The sequence below is a fragment of the Heteronotia binoei genome, chromosome 9, assembly GCF_032191835.1.
Source record: "Heteronotia binoei isolate CCM8104 ecotype False Entrance Well chromosome 9, APGP_CSIRO_Hbin_v1, whole genome shotgun sequence".
NCBI lineage: Eukaryota > Metazoa > Chordata > Lepidosauria > Squamata > Gekkonidae > Heteronotia > Heteronotia binoei.
In genome coordinates, this window is record NC_083231.1 from 102,842,834 (window position 1) to 102,862,286 (window position 19,453).

The following is a 19,453-nucleotide window of genomic DNA, read 5'->3' on the forward strand; positions in this document are numbered from 1 at the left end:
AGTTTAAAAAGTTTAGCTGATGTTTAGCAAAAATTCTCCAAGGAAATTCATACATCCAAAACAAAACAACAAACGAAAAAGAGCAAACATACACAGAACCCATTGATACTTGCTAATATAACAAGCAACGAACTGGGTGCCAAAATACCACACCCTTCAAGACCATGCAGTGATATCATATCACGGTTAGTCTGGCATTTCTGGAAGGCTGAGGACAGCCTCTGGCAAGAATGAATATTTGTTATGCATTTTTCAAAAGCATCTCAGTGCCCACGGGGCTGGGGGTGGTGTTGCCAGGCCCAAGAAATATCTGGGGACTTTGAGGTGGAGTCAGGAGACTTTGGTGGTTGGGCCAGGAGCAAGGTTGTGACAAGCACGACTGAACTCCAAAGGGAGTTCTGGCCATCACATTTAAAGGGACCATGCTCCTTTTAAATGCCTTCCCTCCACTGGAAATAATGAAGGATGGTGGCACCTTCTTTGAGGGCTTATAGAATTGGATTCCCTGGTCCAATATTTTTGAAATTTGGGGGGAGGTTTGAGAAGCACCAGATGCTATGCTAAAAATGTGGTTCATCTACCTCAATAAAACAGCCCCCCCTCCCAAGAGCTCCAGATACCCACAGATTGATTCACTATTATACCCTATGGGGACCAGTCTCCATAGGGTATGATGGAGTGCCCAGCAGCCATTTCCTCTCCCCCCTCCTACTTCCTGATAACCCTGAAGCGGGGGGAGGGCCTCCAAGCCAAGGGATCCTCTGCCCCCAACTGAGGGTTGGCAACCCTAGCTGGGGGTTTACCTACAATTGAACCTTCTGAAGTACATCAGGAACTGTCTACGGGTGGGCTTTGGAGAATACTTTTGTACTTATTTGTGGTGTTTGCAATATGATGATTAGATCCATATGGAAAACTAGGTTGTCAGAAGGTCTCCAATACAGAGACTATACAGCTTGCAACACATCTCCTTATGGATTCTCTACCTTAGGATTCAGCAAAAACAACTGTGCTCTAACAACAGAAGGAATGTGGATGGCCCAATCTATTCTCTTACATAGGTTCCCAAATTTTATTTAGACTTTGCAGAACAGCATGGAGTGATGTCAGCTAGTTTACATGGCTTCAAAGGCATAAATTCAACATTAGTTTAGTTGGTTTAAAGGCAAGTTGCACAAATTCCCAGAGTACAGGTTCATCAGTGGCTAATAGCTACAGTGACTTAGCGGAACTCCCATATTCAGACATAATAAGCTCAAAAGTCATATGAATGACAAACAGAAAGGGCAAGTCAATTCCATGTACTTAAACATATAATTAATTACATTAATACCTACATGTTGTCTGGAGTGCTCTGTATTCACGTCTAGGAAACTTCCGGCTTTAATGAAAGGGTTTTCAGTTCTGTGGCAGAGCATACCCTTTGCTTATAGAAGATCCTAGTACAGGTTCAGTCACTAGCATCAGCAAATTAAGGATCTTACACAGGAAATGTTGGGAAATAATATAATGGATCTCTGCATGAGACTCCAGAGTGCTGCTGCAAGTAGATCACACTGAGCTAGATAAACCAACATTTTGATTAAATTAAAATATTTAATTCTCCACATGGCCTAATCTGTGGATATTTAAATCCGGACACTGGAACCATAAACACACAAGACAGATCTTACAAAAAGGAGAAAAGCCCTAGGTTTGCAGATAAATCTTAAACCTTTAAAAAGGGGAGATTTTAAAAACACAAACAGCAGCAGCACATGTACATTTAAGAAATGTACACTCTGACTGATTTCCCACTCACCTTATGCCGCTCTCATGTTCCTCTTCTCAGGGAGGCTTCCTTCTGATTTCACACTATCTGCCCCGGGGCTGCAGCTAGCATCAGCATTTTTGCACCGCAAACAGAAACTGGTTTTTAAGAGTTTCTGCTTGCAGCGAGAAAAGTCCGACGCTAGCTGCAGCCCCAGGGCAGATAGTGTGAAATCGGAAGGAAGCCCTGCTGAGAAGAGGAACGTGAGAGCAGTGTAAGGTGAGTGGGAAATCAGTATCTGCGATTTCAGTAGCCACTATAGGAGTGACCATAACAATATTTCCAACCTTTAAACCTTGGTATCTATCAGTAAAAGGCAGGAGGAGGGGCAGGGTCCTTTGTGGGGCTATTTCTTTTTCACAGTCCACCCCTGCCCTGGTGGGAGGACTCATTGATAGATAGATAGATAGATAGATAGATAGATAGATAGATAGATAGATAGATAGATAGATAGATAGATAGATAGATAGATAGATAGATAGATGAATTTATTGTCATTGTTCTCAACAAAAAGAGAGCAACGAAATGAGGTGCTCTTCCACAAACATACCAACACATCAAACACACATATTCATAAACCATTTAAATACATCTAAAACCATTAAACCATTTAAACCATTAAAACCATTTAAATACATCTAAAACGGATAAACATTCATAAAAACATTCATTAAACCATTTAAACCATTAAAACCATTAAATACATCTAAAACAGATAATCCTTCATAACCCTGCATTTAACCTAACCACAGCACTTGGATAGAAACTGTCCTTAAATCTGTTTGTCCTAGCCTTCAACATTGGGGCCTGGAAAAGAAGTCGCTCCCAGGCAATATACATGACTCATCCAGATGCAACTCACTTGGGCCCAGCAAAACTTGCAAGATTTGGCTGGGACCAGAACACGACTTCTGCAACTTGGCAAAACTCCTCCAGGGAGATACTACCCAGCTGAGAACTGGTCTGGAGTTGTGGTTCAGACCCAGATTCAAACCTCCTCTCTGCCGTGGAAGCTTGCCGAGTGAGCTTGGGCCAGTCATTTTCTCTCAGCTAGTCTACTGCTCTGTGATAAAACGGAGAATACTGCAAGCTGCAGTATAAATGCAGTATATGGTAATATATAAAGTTGAAGACTGGGAGGATGGAGTGTGAAGGAGAAAAGGAAGCAGGGAAAGAGGATACTGGAACTGCCAGGAGGTGAGATAGTGTGTCGAAGGGGATACAGGGGGGAAATGAGTAACACTCTCCCTCACAAATCCTTGCAGACTCAGCACTTGTATGTTCTAAGTTTTTTGATCCTGGTAATTAAATGCAATCTCCATGTTCACTGTAAAATTCCAAGAACACCACACAGTCCCAGGGATCATCAGGTATTACCGCCACCACCAAGTCATGCTTTTGAGATTTCCTGAAGCATAAACTAGAGAAATGCTAGAAACAGAATGCTGGACTTCGTCCAATGCTTACTCCGACATGCTAGCTACAGTCTTCAGACAGTCTTCTCCTAGTGATGCTCTCTCTTAGAGTGTCCATATGGCAATGTTTAGGTCACAGCCATTCTCTGTGGCTGGTCTAGTCTTCCAAGACGGTTAACCAGAATGGGGGTAGAGAGCACCTTCACTTGCTGCTTTTAGAGAGGTACGTGACTTTATTTTATTTAAGTGGGAATTTGGTGAAGAGTAAATTATTCTGACATGGCAATCCCCAATGTGTTGCCCACCCACACCTTTCCTGTTGCCCCCAAGGTGTTTTTAGAAGCAGGCAGGGCAAACTGATCATTGGAGATTTTGATTGGCTGTGCAGATTTTAAAGTTTTTAAAGAATGTTGCTTTGGCAGCAGCCAGAGTTGCCAGGTCTGTGTTGAAAAGTACCTGGAGATTTTGGGGGGAGATCCAGGAGAGGGAGGAGTTTGGGGAGGGGAAGAGCCTCAACACGGTACACTGCCATAGAGTTCATCCTTCAAAGCAGCCATTTTCTCCGGGGGAGCTGATTTCTACCAGCCCCACCTGGAATTCTAGTAGCAGCTACTACCACAGCATAAGGATCTTAACTGTGTGACAGAAGGTATGCTATGGCAGTCATTTTATGGCTGCACCCACCATACTATGTCAGAATTCTAATGGTGCCTGCATTTGAAAAAGATGGGAGACCCTGTTAGGGTTTCCGATCCCCAGGTGGGGGCAAAGGATTCCCAGGCTTGGAAGCCCTCCCCCTGCTTCAGGGGCATCAGGAAGCAGGGAGGGGGGAATGTCTGCTGTGCTCTCCATTATTCCCTATGGAGACTGATTCCCATCGGGTATAATGGAGAATTGATTTGTGGGTATCCGGGGCTCGGGGGGGGGGGCTGTTTTTTGAGACAGAAGCACTAAATTTTCAGCATGGCATCCTGTGCCTCCCTCCAAAATACACTCCAAGTTTCAAAAAGATTGCACCAGGGGGTCCAGTTCTATGAACCCCCAAAGAAGCTGCGCCTATCCTTCATTATTTCCAGTAGAAGGAAGGCATTTAAAATGTGTGCGGTCCCTTTATACGTGATAGCCAGAACTCCCTTTGGAGTTCAGTTATGCTCGTCACAACCTTGCTCCTGGCTCCACCCCAATGTCTCCTGGCTCTACCACCAAAGTCTCCAGATATTTCTTGAATTGGACCCGGCAACCCTAGACCCTGTTCTAACAGACCTGTCTGTGTTTTTTGCCCTTGATGGATCATTATGTTGTTTTGGTTTCCTTGCCATTTCTTGTGCGCCCCCCCCCCCCCATTACCTGCCTTCATTCCATGGAAATAAGGCAGTATACAAATATTTTAAATAAATAAACAGAGATTTGATTCAGATGCTTGGGATACACAGCTGTGCTGACTCAAGCTATGATGTACTGCTTGCGTATAGGATAGTACGCTCTGGCCAGAGCTTGAAAAGCAGAAAACAGAGGAAAAGTAAATTACAGTGTGCTCCATCAGCACAAATTGAATTTCCCCATTGATTTTGGTCGATCCAACTCACTTTGTACGTGCTTGAATATCTGTTCACAACAACAATCATCAACAGAGGAGGGAGAGGAGGTAAAAGGAGGAGGAGACAGACACCCTTACTGCACCTGAACCCAGACCTCACTGAGAACTCCCCCTCTCCAAGCACCTTTTTATTATATTTTAGGCTGATATATCCAAACTGGTCTTAAACTGTAAGTTGCTTTGGGAGCCAAAGCTGAAAAGCAAAGTTTGAAAATTGATGGGACACAAGAATAATAAATACATTTTATGAACATATGAAGCTGCCTTATACTGAATCAGACCCATCAAAGTCAGTATTGTCTTCTCAGACTGGCAGCGGCTCTCCAGGGTCTCAAGCTGAGGTTTTCCACACCAATTTGCCTGGACCCTTTTTTGGAGATCCCAGGGATTGAACCTGGGACCTTCTGCTTCCCAAGCAGATGCTCTACCACTGAGCCGCCGTCCCTCCCCTTTTGAGATGATACAGAACAAGGGAGAATCTAATCGTATCTAGAAAAAAAATACCCACAGGCCATTTATTCTTCTCTCAAGGCAGAAATCTCACACGAACTCACATGAAGCTGCCTTGTACTGAATCAAAACATTGGTCCATCAAGGCCAGTACTGTCTACTTAGATTGGCAGTGGCTCTCCAGAGTTTCAGACAGAGTTCTTCCACATCACCTACTCCTGATCCTTTAACTGAAGATGCTGAGAACTGAACTTGGGACCTTCAACATGCCAAGCCAATGCTAAACCACTGACCCATGGTGTCTTCCAGGTATTTGAAACAGATCCAAGCAACTTGAAACTCACTGTCCATGTGAGTTAAACTGCAGATATGTTTTCTCACATGCAAGCATCCATGCAAATGCTCATTATCTCAACTTTTTTAAACAATAGGGTGCAATCCACCGCAATATCTTACTGCACAGCTCTCTGTGGTTCCAAATGGGACTTGCATACCAACACTACTGCATGCATATCGCATAGCCCCTGTTCATTTCACCCCGCAAAACATTCCAGTTATCAGTATTATTTTCAGCCTTTACAACTGCATAGGCAAATCGGAATATCAAATTTCCTGTACCTCTTGACAGGTGTCTATCTAGCCTTTCTCAAGAAGACTCTGCTGCTTCCTTATCCCAAAATACAATTAGCACCCTCTTCAGTTAAAATGCCCACTTATATATTAATGCTACTCAAATAAGATGACTGGGATAGAAAGTCAATGCCAGAGCATGCATTAGAATAAATACGGTTATTTCCCCCCACACACACACATAATTAAGTGTAGTGGGACAGATGTCTTTTCCAGCATTTGTCTTTTCCAGCTCCTGCCCTTTCCAAGGGCAGCCACCGTAAGTAATGTAAATTTTGTTTAAAATGCCTGCACACTTCCCGACAGTGAAGCAGAGCATCAGCCACCTGTTCTAATTGGAACACATAAGGCAGAAACGCAATACCCAGACAGAGAAACATCTCCCCTCACTGCCTTTCAGAGGGGTGAAAGGGAGAGAAGAGGCACTCTTAATTTTCTAATCTGAAATTTAACACAACACAGGTGCCCTTTAAATGCTCTTTGACACGTGTGGGAGCTGTTTATCCACGAGCAGTTCCCTACACAGTGAGGATAACATTTAAAGGACATCACATGCAGGTGCGAAACGAGGTTTATGGTACTGAAACCCTACCCACGTGAATAATACATGTACGATGGCCCAGTGTGGTCTGCGCTAGTGTTTCCTGCTCATGGGACAGGGTAGGGGGAAAGTGTATCTCAGAAGCCCAAAAAGGCCATCTGGGGAAGTGAGGGGAAGGAAAGAGGAGGATGGATGCTTCTAGAAACAGCCTAAAGTAAAGAGAACTGGAGTCCTACCATGCAAATCTGTCTGTGCCACCTGCTGGAAATCACTTCCCCTTTTCTCACATCACATTAACCAAACCTACAACAAACAAAAAGGCCCTGGAAGGAAACTGCATTTATGTAAATGGATTTATGTAAAGCCACAGAGGTTTTCACAGGAAGACTGTTTGCTAAGGATGTCTGGGAAGGTACAATTTTGTTAAGATTTCGTGCTAGGATATGCCCTACTGCCCTTTTCCTTGGTTTCTCTCTCACCTATTTCTTAGCCTCTAAAAAAGGGGGGGCCTGTTTAATTGAAGATAATTTTCAGCTGTTCATATTTTTATTCAGCTTAGTTGTCAGAAAGTCTCAAAAATCTTAAAACATTAAATTGTTTACATAAGAAGTATTTGTCCTATCAGCTTCTACGACCATTTCTAGTCAATTGTTCTCATTACAAATGCCAGTTTCTCCAAGAGATTAATGATAAACTGATCTCAGAGTTTCTAAACCACAATATTGCATGGAAATCACATTTTAAAAATAAGAAATGTAGCATTCTTTATAACTGGAAACAGCTAAATTCAAGTTCAGTAGCATCTTAAAGTAAAGGTAAAGGTAGTCCCCCCCTGTGCAAGCACTGTGTTGTCACCAACCCATGGGGTGACATCACATTATGACACTTTCTTGGCAGACTTTTTGTTATGGGATGGTTTGCCATTACATTACCCAATTATCTACACTTTCCCCCCAGGAAGCTGGGTACTCCTTTTACTGACCTCAGAAGGATGGAAGGCTGAGTCAACCCTGAGCAGGCTACCTGAACCCAGCTTCCACCGGGATCGAACTCAGGTCATGAGCAGAGCTTGGACTGCAGTACTGCAGCTTACCACTCTGCACCATGAGGCTCCTCTCAGTAGCACCTATAAACCAATAACATTTTCAGAGTATAAGTAGGGTTGTCAGGTCTGTGTTGGAAAATACCTGGAGATTCTGAGGGTGGCTCCAGGAGAGGGTGGGGTTTGGGGCCTCAGCATGATACGATGTCATAAAGTCCACCCAGACGTTTTCTCCAGGGAAGCTGATCTCTACCAGCTGGAGATCAGTTGTAAAAGTGGGAGATCTCTGGGTCCCACCTGGAGGCTGGCAACCCAATTAAGCTTTCAGGATTCAACACTCTCTTCACCAGATAACTGGAAAGTGGGTTGACTTTCTTCCAAGATGGATCAGAAACTTCATCTGGCTAAGCTTTACAGACATGGCTCTATGGCTCTCACTGCTAGTTAGCTTGCCATTCATTCATTCATTCATGCTATTTATAGTCTGCCCTCCTCACAGTGACTCAAGGCGGATTACACAGAGTCAGTACGATTAACAAAATGGGCCATTCAAGTTACCAATGCGTTAGGATTTTAGAAGTCTGAAATCACCAGAAAGAACAGAAGCACAGTATTAAGTATTCACATAGCACATTCAGCAGAACAGAAATTATATAACAGAATCCTACTACAATAAGCTATACACAGCAGTACAGACCACAGTCCCAATCATTCATCCAGGTAAGTTCGTGAACCATTTTGTACAGGGCAACCCTGTTACCTGTGCAGAAAAAGCCCTCTTGAATAATTCAGTTTCGCATAGTTTGCGGAAGGCCAGGGGAGTGGGAGCTTTCCTGACCTCCTTGGGCAGGCCATTCCACAACGCGAAAGCCACAACAGAGAGCACGTGTACAGGCAGTTGTTGATTTTGCCCATTTTCAGGTCGGCACCTGCAGAAGCCCCAGCTGACATGAGCAAAGATGTTGTGGCAGAGCACAGGGAGACAGGTGGCCTCACAAATAAGAGAGGCCAAGGCCATGAAGGGCTATGTATGTGGCACAGATGGGTAGCCAATGAAGCATCTGAAGAAAGGGAGTAATATGCCTGCTCCGTCTAGCTCCTGCTAATAGCTGAGCCGCAACAATCTGACATACTTAAGTACATCCTCCTCTCTCCTTTGCTATTCTCTTGTAGTTGCAGCCCATTATAGAAGCAACAGCAAACCATGCTGCCAGTGGAAGAAAAAAACAAATCACTGTGTTGTATCGATATGGACATGAATGGATACTGGCTTGCAGCCAACTAAATGGCTGGTTGGGGATTCCGTAACTGTAGTGGTCCCACAGAGATAATGAGCATTGCGCTGCTCTGCATCTTCACAAGTCTGGGATCCAAAGTATATTTCATGTCTTACCAATGGGGAAGGTCTAACCCATAGGACAATGCTGTAAGCCTTGGGGCTGTTCAAGGGAATCGAGCATCTATCTTCAAAGGGTTGCTTCTCCAATTATTTTTGACTAATTGGAGTCATGCCATGCTTGCCGTCTCAGGTCTGTAAATGCCCCACCTGCATGAATAATACATGTAGCTGTCTTCCAGGACAGCCTGTGAATTACAAAAACCCTATGTGGTAATTCACTATGCAATAGTAGTAGAGGTGTCACCAGGGACCTGTCACAGTCGACAACTAACATACTAGACTCTGTGTAACTCCCAAACCCTGACACGTGTGTAAAACTTACCAGCAGTAGATGGAGAATACATTCAGTTTAAAGGTCAAAGCAAGCGACACTAGACTAGAGAACTAGGTTCTGTTGCTTTGGGTTCCAGAGTACTCCTGTCTCTCTTCTATGCCATAATGCCCACCCAACACTTAGTGGATGAACAATGAAGTCAAGGGGCTTGCAAACGTGAAATCGTTTTCAGGAGAGCACTGAAAATACACTAACATGTATAAGTTGAGTGTTCTGACCTGGATGGCCCATGCTAGCCCAATCTCATCAGATCTCAGAAGCTGAGCTTGTTGACCCTTGTTAGTGTTTGGATGGGAGACCACCAAGGATGTCTAGGGTTGCTACAAAGAAGAAGTCAATGGCAAACCACCTCTGTTCATTACTTGCCTTGAAAACCCCACAGGGTCACCATAAGTCAGAAGTGACTTTCCGCCAAAGGAGTTGCATATGAGCAGTGAGGTGGTGGTGGTGGTGGTGGTTGTGATGGAAAGTGCCTCCATGTCACAGTCGACATAGCAACCCCATAGGCTTTTCAAGACAAGAGAGGAATGGAGGTGGTTTGCCATTGCCTACCACCGCATATTTCACGTCTTACCAAGACTTTGTTGATGGCCTCCCATCCAAGTACTTATTAGAGCTGACCCTACTTAGCTTCTGAGATCTGACAAGATCGGGCTTGCCTTAGCCATCCAGATAAGGGCATGAACAGTGTGTACTGTGAAATTATTGCATCATTTTGGCTTTCCACCACTTCCTTCGACGTTAAACATCTGGGAAAATGAGAATGGAGGGAGAAACTGTTTGATATGGAAAGCTCCTTGTGGAGGTACATCCTCCAAGAAATGGGCAGCAGCTTCGCACAGGGGTAATCTTCAGGGAAGGCTAAGGAAGAAATCTGTTCTGTGCTTCCAGGAGACCTCCCTGAAGACAGTTTAAGATTTACATTAAAATATAAGCAAATGTTATATAGGCCTGGAAGGAGACTAATGCTAGGGATCAATCCACAGTTTATAAGAAACCTGAAACCAAATCATTGGCAGATGAGTTCACATTAATATGTGCAATATAGTACTGCCTTTTGGTCTTCAATGACTAGTCCTTGGTACCGATGAATCACAATGCTGCAGTAACAGCAGATGCCAGAGCAGCGGAGTTCTCCTTTCTTTGCAGTTCTTAAAAACACAAGAGCTAAACTTGGCAGCCATGTGCTCTCCTGGCTCTTAGCCATAACCCTTCCACCTGCCCTTCCTGTACCCACTGTTTATTTTTCCTCTGAACTAAGCTGCCTTCTAGGACCATTCTCCCATTTGCTTTCAGCCTTCCCTGTACAGCTGCTACTTCCATAGGTTCAGTGAATAACCCAGCCTACTAACTCTCCCTTCCCACAGAAGCTCTGCCTTGTGGAATATTATGCTGGTAACAGATTGGCTCCCTGAGCAGATGGAATGTTCCAGCTGTTCCACACCAGAGGACAACAGTTCAACTGGTGCCTGTGGCTTCACTGCCGCAAGCATAATGCCATAAAATGGTGGCAATTATCCCTGTATTTCCTGGCAGGCAGAGAAAAACAAAGAGGGAGACACATGCATCTAAACCTACAGAGGAAGTATGTAAGGAAGCCATGGCCAACTGGGGTTCCATGAAGTATGCCCACTGCATGCTGTAAGCTTTGAGATGGAGGTATCCTTTTCAAACTTTCTGAATGAAATCATCGATGGTCCTTCAGCCGATGCAATTTTCTCTGGCAGAAATAATCTCACGTGCATCTTGAAATGATGGGCTGGTTGAAATGTAACCAAATTAATACAAGCAAGTAATCAAGTCCCTCTGGAAGGGAAAGCTACCAACAGCTAGTAAGAAACCCGTGTAAAATGAGAAAGAGAATTCACAAATTGAAAGCACGGAACAGTATAGCGTCCAGATCACATTAAGGGATGGTATCGCTTTATTCTGCTCTGGTTAGACCTCACCTAGAATATTGTGTTCAGTTTTGGACACCACAATTTTAGAAGGATATAGACAAGCTGGAATGTGTCCAGAGGAGGGCAATGAAGATGAGGAGGAGTCTGGAGACAAGTCCTATGAGGAAACGTTGAAGGAGCTGGGTATGTCTAGCCTGGAGAGGAGACGACTGAGAGGTGATATGATTACCATCTTCAAGTAATTGAAGGGCTGTCATATACAGGATGGTGCAGAATTCTTTTTTGTTGCCTCAGAAAGTCAGACTAGAGCCAATGGGTTGAAATGAAATCAAAAGTGCGTCCAGCTAAACATTAGGAAGAACTTCCTGACAAAGCGGTTCCTCAGTGGAACAAGCTTCCTCGGGAGGTGGCGGACTCTTCTTCCTTGGAGGTTTTTAAGCAGAGGCTAGATGGCCATCTGACAGCAATGCTGATTCTGTGAATTAGGCAGATCATGAGAAGGAGTGCATCAGTGCTGGGTTCTTGTGGCCCTTTCTTACACAGGGAAATGCTGATTGCCACTTTGGGGTCAATCAACAATTTTTCTCCAGGCCAGTTTGGCAAGGGGTCCTGGAGGTTTTTGCCACATTCTGGTCATGGCTCAGGGGTCACTGGGATTGTATGTGTGTGGGGAAGGTATCGGTGAATTTCTTGCATTGTGCAGGGGGTTAGACTAGATGACCCTAGAGGTCCCTTCCAACTCTATGATTCTATGAAAGAGGCTAGAACTATCACATAAAAACGAGACCAGACATTGCAGTTTCCTTTGCTTTTAGATTAGTAAGCAGTGTTGGCTTCTGTGTGCAATCCAGATTTAGTTGGGAATGCAAAAGTATATATTAGGCAGGTGATCGCAGTAGCTATAGATGCTAGCAGATAAGTGAAAAGGCGACCTAGATAAGTGCAAATTATCCACTAGCATGACAGCGATCACTCTGAAAAAGTTTGCACTGACCCTGTTACGTTTTGCACTGTTCTCCATTTAAAGAACCCTGGTTTCAGGTCAGTGGCTCAGTGGTAGAGCACATGCTTGGCAGCAGAAGATACAAGGTTCAGTCCTGGGCATCTTCAGTTAAAAGATCTGACAGTAGGTGATGTAAAAGACCTCTGCCTGAGACCCTGCAAAGCCACTGTCAGTCTGAGTAGACAATACTGACTTTGATGGACTAATGGTCTGATTCAGTATAAGGCAGCTTCCTGTGTTCACGTGATCTGGATGGGCCAGGCTATCTTGTCCTTTTCAGACTCAGAAGCTAAACAGGATCAGCCCTAGCTAGCACTTGGATGGGAGACCACCAAGAAAGTCCAAGGTTGCTATGGTAAACCACCTCTCTTTCTCCCTTGCCTTGAAAACCTTACAGGGCCACTGTATGCCAGCTGCAACTCAACAGTACTTTCCCACCACCATGTAAAGAACAGCATTATTAGAATATTGCCCGGACTATTCATATCACATGTGAAGCATCCTGGGATGCACATATCTACCAGGTTCTTGAGGGGGGCAGCCTAGGGATAACAAAATGCCAGAGACCTGGGGAGCTAGGTGAATTATTGCTGGGAGAGGAACACACCAGCAGCCTAACTCATCTAATCAAGCACCTCACCTGTATGTGTATCTTTTGTGTATTCTTTGGAATGCGGTAGGGCAGGGTACAAAGCAAAGCACTGGGGGACAAAGCTGTCTCTTTGCAGCCTTGGAGATGCAAAATGCAGCAGAACAAAAAGTCTTTAGCTAATCTATATATCACTAGCAGCTGCTACCTACCATTATCCACACACTTGACTCTCTACAGTGCATGCATCCAAGGAAGGAGAAAGCCATATTCCAGAACAGTTCCTGTGTACCATTTCCTCACCGTACTTTGAAAGAGCAGCACTCAGCTAGGGGTGCAGGAAGCAATGTTGGGACATGCTTTTTATCTAATTCTCTTATTTGTATACGAGTTTTACATTCCACCTTTTGATAACGCTGTGTGCTTATCTGTAAATATCACAAGATTCTAATTAACTCGTCCCAGATAGGGCAGGCACTTCCCTGATAGATCGTTCTGCTTTCTCCTAGTGTGCATTTCCGCTTCTCCATGAAATTAGAAAAATAAAGGAAAAAAAACCCCTATGCCACAGTGTGGCAGAGGAAATGTAGGTTATTCTAGTTAGACAGTGTGAACCCATGAATCCTCAAGAGATATCATGGCAGGGGGAAACCTTTTCAGTTGTCTGAAAGGAATTTTTCTCCAATGCTACATATTTCATTTTTACCAGCATCTCAGAATATCCCATCTTACATAGAGGAAAAAAACATTTTTAAACTAAAGAAACCATAACCTGTATTGTACTGCAGTTGTTCTGGAGATTTAACCACCACCACCCCCCCCCCAAAAAGTCATAGTCACCCACTATAGTTCTCATAACTAAAAACAACACAATTGTTTCAGCTCCTTAGGACTTCTATGACTACAATCAAAGAGCTTATTAGAAAGTCTAGCCGAATGATCTTTGTTGTCTTACTGCAGATGTTCTGCTTGAATAAGCGCGCACGCAGAAAAGCTAGCAGAAGTCTAATGTGGAACATTAATACAGGAAGTTCAGGACACATAAAGATTATATAGATTTTTCCTCGCACTTTAAATGTGCATTCTATTTTTAAACTCCAGCAAAGCAAAAGAGGTGTGATGCGTGGTCACCAAGCTCCTAGCTGAAGCAGACATCACAGAGTAGAATCCTTTAGGCTGCTTCCTTGCCTTTCTTAGGACTAAAACTGCCGCACAAAACAGCTGTTGCTGCTCTCTCCTGGTCTATGGGAAGAAAGTTTAACCCACTAGAAGAGCGTTTCCTTTTACTAGTTTTGTCACCGGCGCAGATTTTGCTCTCTCTTGAATACTACCTACCTGTTCCCAGCTGCAGCCCCGATTCACACCAGCAATAGTTCCAACTGGAGACTCCACTGTAAGCAAATACAGAGGGCAAAAAAGCCCTGTACTTCCCACAGCTCCAGGGGGATATTCAAATCTGAGAACGTCTCTGCAGCTTCAACCAGACGGTTTCGAAAAGGAAACACAGACAGACCCAAATTAAACTGTCACCGGCATACAAAGTTGGGGTTTCCTCCCCTTCCTGAGGAATGCCAGTACTATTTGTAAGCTCGCAGAGGGGCTCCAGCCACCTTCGCCACAAGACACACACAGCACAGAGTTGTACTTGTCCGAGGAACAAGTCCTAGAATTTAAAACGGGCGACTGTGTACAAAATGTGTAAATACCCAGCACAAGAGGCTGGGAAGCGCGCAAGGCCAGCCCTCAGCAATGGGAGTAGGTTTCAGATTTCACTCAGCAGTTGGCAGCTCCGCAACACGCAAGCTGCACCGCCGTGGAACTTGGAGAGAATCCCTTCTTAGCCAAAGAGCTCACGCCTCAGATATCTGAGCCACCCCGGCAGCCTCAGCTGTGCCAGGCCTCTCACACTTGCTGATCTCCAATTAACCGGCTCCACTCACAAGCCCTGCCCTCAGCCAACTGGGTTTCTCCCTCACAACAACTCAGGTTTGCCTCCCCTAGAGGCTGGAGACTGCCAGCTCCAGGTTGGAAAACACCTGAAGAGTTTGGGGGTGGAGTCTGAGGAGGGTGGGGTTTGGGGAGGGGAGGGGAGGGACTACAGTTGGGTATGATGCCATAGAGACCACCTTCCAAAGCAGCCATTTTCTCCAGGGGGACTGATCTCTGTTGCCTGGGGCAATCCCAGAAGATCACCAGCTACCAACTGGAGATTGGCAACCCTAATTTCTACAGCTGGTATCACACACACACAGCCCAGCAATTTCATGGCTTCACAGTACTATTTGTTATTTCCTGGGGTTACTAAACACTTTTTCAAGTGGTGACCTATAACTCTGGATAGGTCCTCAGAGAGATATTGGGAGCCCTCTGTGCCTCTAGCCTCCGCTCTCGAGCCCATAAAAGGCCAGGCTTCATTACAGCTTAGCAGTAAAGCTTGTTTTCTGCTCCAAAAACAAGCCACCGAACTTGCAATGTGATACCACCACCACCACCACCCCCCCACACACACACACCCCGTGGCTTGTCACCCACAGGAAGCTGCCCAGGGGCAGGTTAAAAAAAATATTTTTATCTTCCTGAACATTTGATTTGTTTTTCCCCTGGCCTTTTTAGACTTAGGACTAATGCACAAAAACAGTAGCAGCTATGGAGGCCTACTAATGTTACCATATGCTAGAAAGCTACAGAGGGTTCCAGAGCCACAATCCTGCCTCTTTAAGGAAGCAAAACAGCCTATTAGTGGTATTTACCAACCTCCAGATGAGGCCCGCAGACCTCCCAGTATTACAATTGATCCGCAGACTACAGAGAAAGCGGCTGCTTTGGAGTAGGGACTCTAGAGAATTTATTAGGTTTGCCAACCTGGAGGTCTACTATTACAATTGGTCTCCAGGCTACATAAATCAGTTCCTCTGGAGAAAATGACTACTTCTGGAAGGTTGACTCCAGTGTTCCCTCTAAACGGAGTTAGTGTGAGCTAGCTCACAGATTTTTAGCCTCCAGCTCACACATTTTTGTCTTCACTCAGGAAGGATGACCCCAAAGGTGTGACAAACCTCAGCTTGAGACCCTGGAAAGCCACTGCCAGTCTGAGAAGACAATACTGACTTTGATGGACCGAGGGTCTGATTCAGTATAAGGCAGCTTCATATGTTCATATAAAGCACACTAATTTCTGCAGTAGCTCACAACTTTAATTTTATTTATTTATTTAATTACATTTATATCCCGCCCTCCCCGCCGAAGCGGGCTCAGGGCGGCTTACATATTCATGTATATGCATGGGCATAACATATAATAAATAAGATAAAAACCATAAAACAATTTAACAACCATAAGACGTAAAAAAATTACTACATTTCTACATTTTGGTGCTATGATCTTACAATCAGATGTTTTCTATAGGCGAGTCTTAGAAAATGCTAGTAGCTCTCAGCTTTAATGCCAGTAGCTCACAAAGTAGAATTTTTGCTCACAAGACTCTGCAGCTTAGAGGGAACATTGGTTGACTCTGTGGCCTAATATCCTGCTGAGGTCCTTCCCCTCCCCAAACCCCACCCTCTCCTGGATCCACCATCAAATCTCCAGAGATTTCTGAACCTAGATTTGGCAATCCCGTGTCAATGTTCCTTTCCTCCCCCCGCCCACAAATATATTATCCTGGAGCAGGCAATCCTAGTTGCCTGGTCCCTCCTGGAAACTGGCGGGGAATAGGGTTGCCACTGCCAGGTCAGACTCAAGAAATATCTGGGGACTTTGGGGGTGGAGCCAGGAGCAAGGGTGTGACAAGTACGATTGAACTTCAAAGGGAGTTCTGGCTGTCAGATTTAAAGGGACTGCATGCCTTTTAAATGCCTTCCCCAGAGAGCACTACGATCCAGTTCACAAAACCTTCTGGAAGTACGTGGGCCTAAAGAGGCCAAACTAAAAACAACTAGAGAACAGGCCGCCTCTATAAAAGCACCCCAATGATGGAACCAGCTGCCGGAAGAGGTGCGGGCCCTGCGGGATTTTGGCCAATTCCGTAGGGCCTGCAAAACCGCCCTCTTCCGGCTAGCTTTCTAAGATGGAGCTTGGAATAAACATCACGCCATCATTAACATTAACATAACTGAGATAATAGCACTATTAGATTATATTTTTTAGACTGTTTTTAGATTATTTAAATATTTAATTGTTATCTGTATTGAATTGTATAATCTTGTTTTATTGTTTTAACATGGCTTTTACCATGTCCTGTAAGCCGCCCTGAGCCTGCCTCAGCGGGGAGGGCGGGGTATAAATAAAATTTATTATTATTATTATTCCCTCCATTTGGAACAGTGAAGGATAGGGACACCTTCTTCTGAGGCTCATAGAACTGGACCCCCTGGTCCAATCATTTTGAAACTTGGAGGGTATTTTGAGGAGAGGCTATGCTGAAAATCTGGTGCCTCTACCTCAAAAAACAGGGGGGCCCAGAGCCCCCAATACCCAGAGATCAATTCTCCATTATACCCCATGGGAATTGGTCTCCATAGGGTATAATGGAGTGCCTAGCAGACATTTCCCTCCCTCCCCCCAGTTTCTGATGACCCTGAAGTGGGGGGAGGGCCTCCAAACCAGGGATCCCCCTGCTCCCAACTGGAGACTGGCAACCCTAGAGGGGAATGGGAGGACTTACAAGCAGAAGACCAGCGTCTCACTGACATCACTGGTGACATCACTTCTGGCACATACATAAATTATGCCTTTGTGTTACCAGTTATGCAGGTCATTCTGGCATTTGGGCAAAATCTCTCTGGCAGAAACTGCTTTTAGGATAGAGTTTTACCCAAATACCAGAGCATCCTGCATTTGCCAACAACAATGATAACATCGCTGACAGTTGCGTTGTTGGAACACCGGCCTAGGCCTGCCCTGCTGCCAGTAAACTTCCAGGTAAAACAAAGGCACCAATACTAGCCAAAAAAATCCTTCAAATCAAATCGTAGATGTTCCAGTTGCCAAATGCCCCTGGAAGAACTGCTCTTTGTAAATTGTGCGGTTTGAGATTCTTGTTATTTCACACATGCTGCGCCTTTAAATAAGCCATTGTGCTTTGGTATATGTTGTGCCTGGCTCTTACCACAAGTGGTTGTGAATAATATATAAATACATATATGAATGCTTGTATGCACATTTTGAATATTGAAATATTGTTGGATGGTTCTACTCCCCAGTTGTTTCTTTTTCCTACTGGTATTCACACAGGGGTATCCCTTTATTTGGTCAGTAAACTCCCCCCCCTAACAACTCATGGGCGGTGGGGGGGCCTTCTTGGCAGGAAAACTAGGCCTAGAACTGCATTGCAGATAATGCAATGATGTCACTTCTGGTACACACTGGAAGTGATGCCATCACATCGCCAGTGACACAGGGATGCTCTGGTATTTGAGGCAAAACTGGAGTCTAAAGGTCCACATCTTACCTCACTGTTTAGGCTCTCGGGATTGTCAGTCAAGGTCAGAGCTGGAGATAATGCCCAGAACCTCAAAAGTTGGGACTTAAATGGAGAACCTTAGTGGAGTTAAGAGATCCCTCACCCGCTCCAGAAGTACTGCTCTCTCACTTGCCCATTTATTTTTCAATATTACACAGTACAGAAAATTGTGGCTAAATAACGAACAAAAAAATCAGACTCTTATTTTAAACACAAACTCAATATTTAAAGAAAGAATAATTGATTTATACTTATATTCAACAAGAATTCATAATAAACCCACACACTAAATGTCGAAAATCCCAAAGTCCATTCTCCATTGATGTGAGATCAAATATAAAGTTTTTAAAGTCTCTTCACAGCACGCGTGTCGATTTCCGACTTCAAATGCTAACGGACAATCCTTCCACTCCCGTGGCCAAATTAAAGTGCCAATGCTTAGAAAAGTGCTGAATAGAAAAAGCTTTCCATCTTTATAAATATTGCACATTTAAAGCTTCATTCCACTTAAATAGTTTGAAAAAGTGGGGACAGAGAGAGCCTCTGACAGTGAAGCGCCTTTGCCGCTGTTTCCGGCAGCCTTCCTCAGAGAGGCGTCTCCCACCTATCAAAAAGCACAAAAACACATACAGACACTCAGACAGACACCGGTAAATTTCATAATTATACAAAACCAGCAAAAATGCCTTTTACCAACTTCAAGCTGACAGTTTACACACAGCATCCGGCAAGGAAAAACTCTCAAACATTAGCTCACATACCTCCATTTTATATGATACATCTGTTTGGTTTCTTATAGCTATATTTCCAAATCTAACAAAAGCAAACCAAGCATTTGACTGCATAAATTCTACAAAATTAAACTGAAGACAGAAATATAAATTCTAAATCAAAACAAATGTGTCACATTTATTTTTCAAAGCAGATGTGTAATGCCCAGTTGCAGCCCATCTCTCAGTCACTCTATCCTATAGCAAGAGGAAAGTTGTAAGAAATAGGGGATGGTTTCTAGTTGCCAGCAGACCCTGTGGAAAACAACTCCATCCCTAGCTGCTCATGCTGAGACTTAACTTCTACCCTGGAGACTCCAAAAAAGACACTACAGTTTGCTTTAAACCTTGTGACACAATGATTGTACTCAGGGGTGGAATTCTAGCAGAAGCTCCTTTGCATATTAGGCCACACACCCCTGAAGTAGCCAATCCTCCAAGAGCTTACAAGGGGTGTGTAAAGTACTGGGGTCGGCACAGTAAGAGACCAGAGTCGGAGAGTGATTTCAGC

General features: G+C 44.3%; 1 protein-coding gene across 1 annotated transcript in view; it reads right to left on the bottom strand.

Moving 5' to 3' along the window:
* ARHGAP24 (Rho GTPase activating protein 24) overlaps positions 1-14,238 on the bottom strand; it is a 505,935-nt gene extending 491,697 nt beyond the window's left edge. Inside the window, exon 1 of the mRNA XM_060247095.1 lies at positions 14,043-14,238. The gene's annotated coding sequence lies outside the window, so the exon portion shown is untranslated. The remainder of the gene's footprint in view (positions 1-14,042) is intronic.
* Between the last annotated feature and the right edge of the window lie 5,215 nt (positions 14,239-19,453).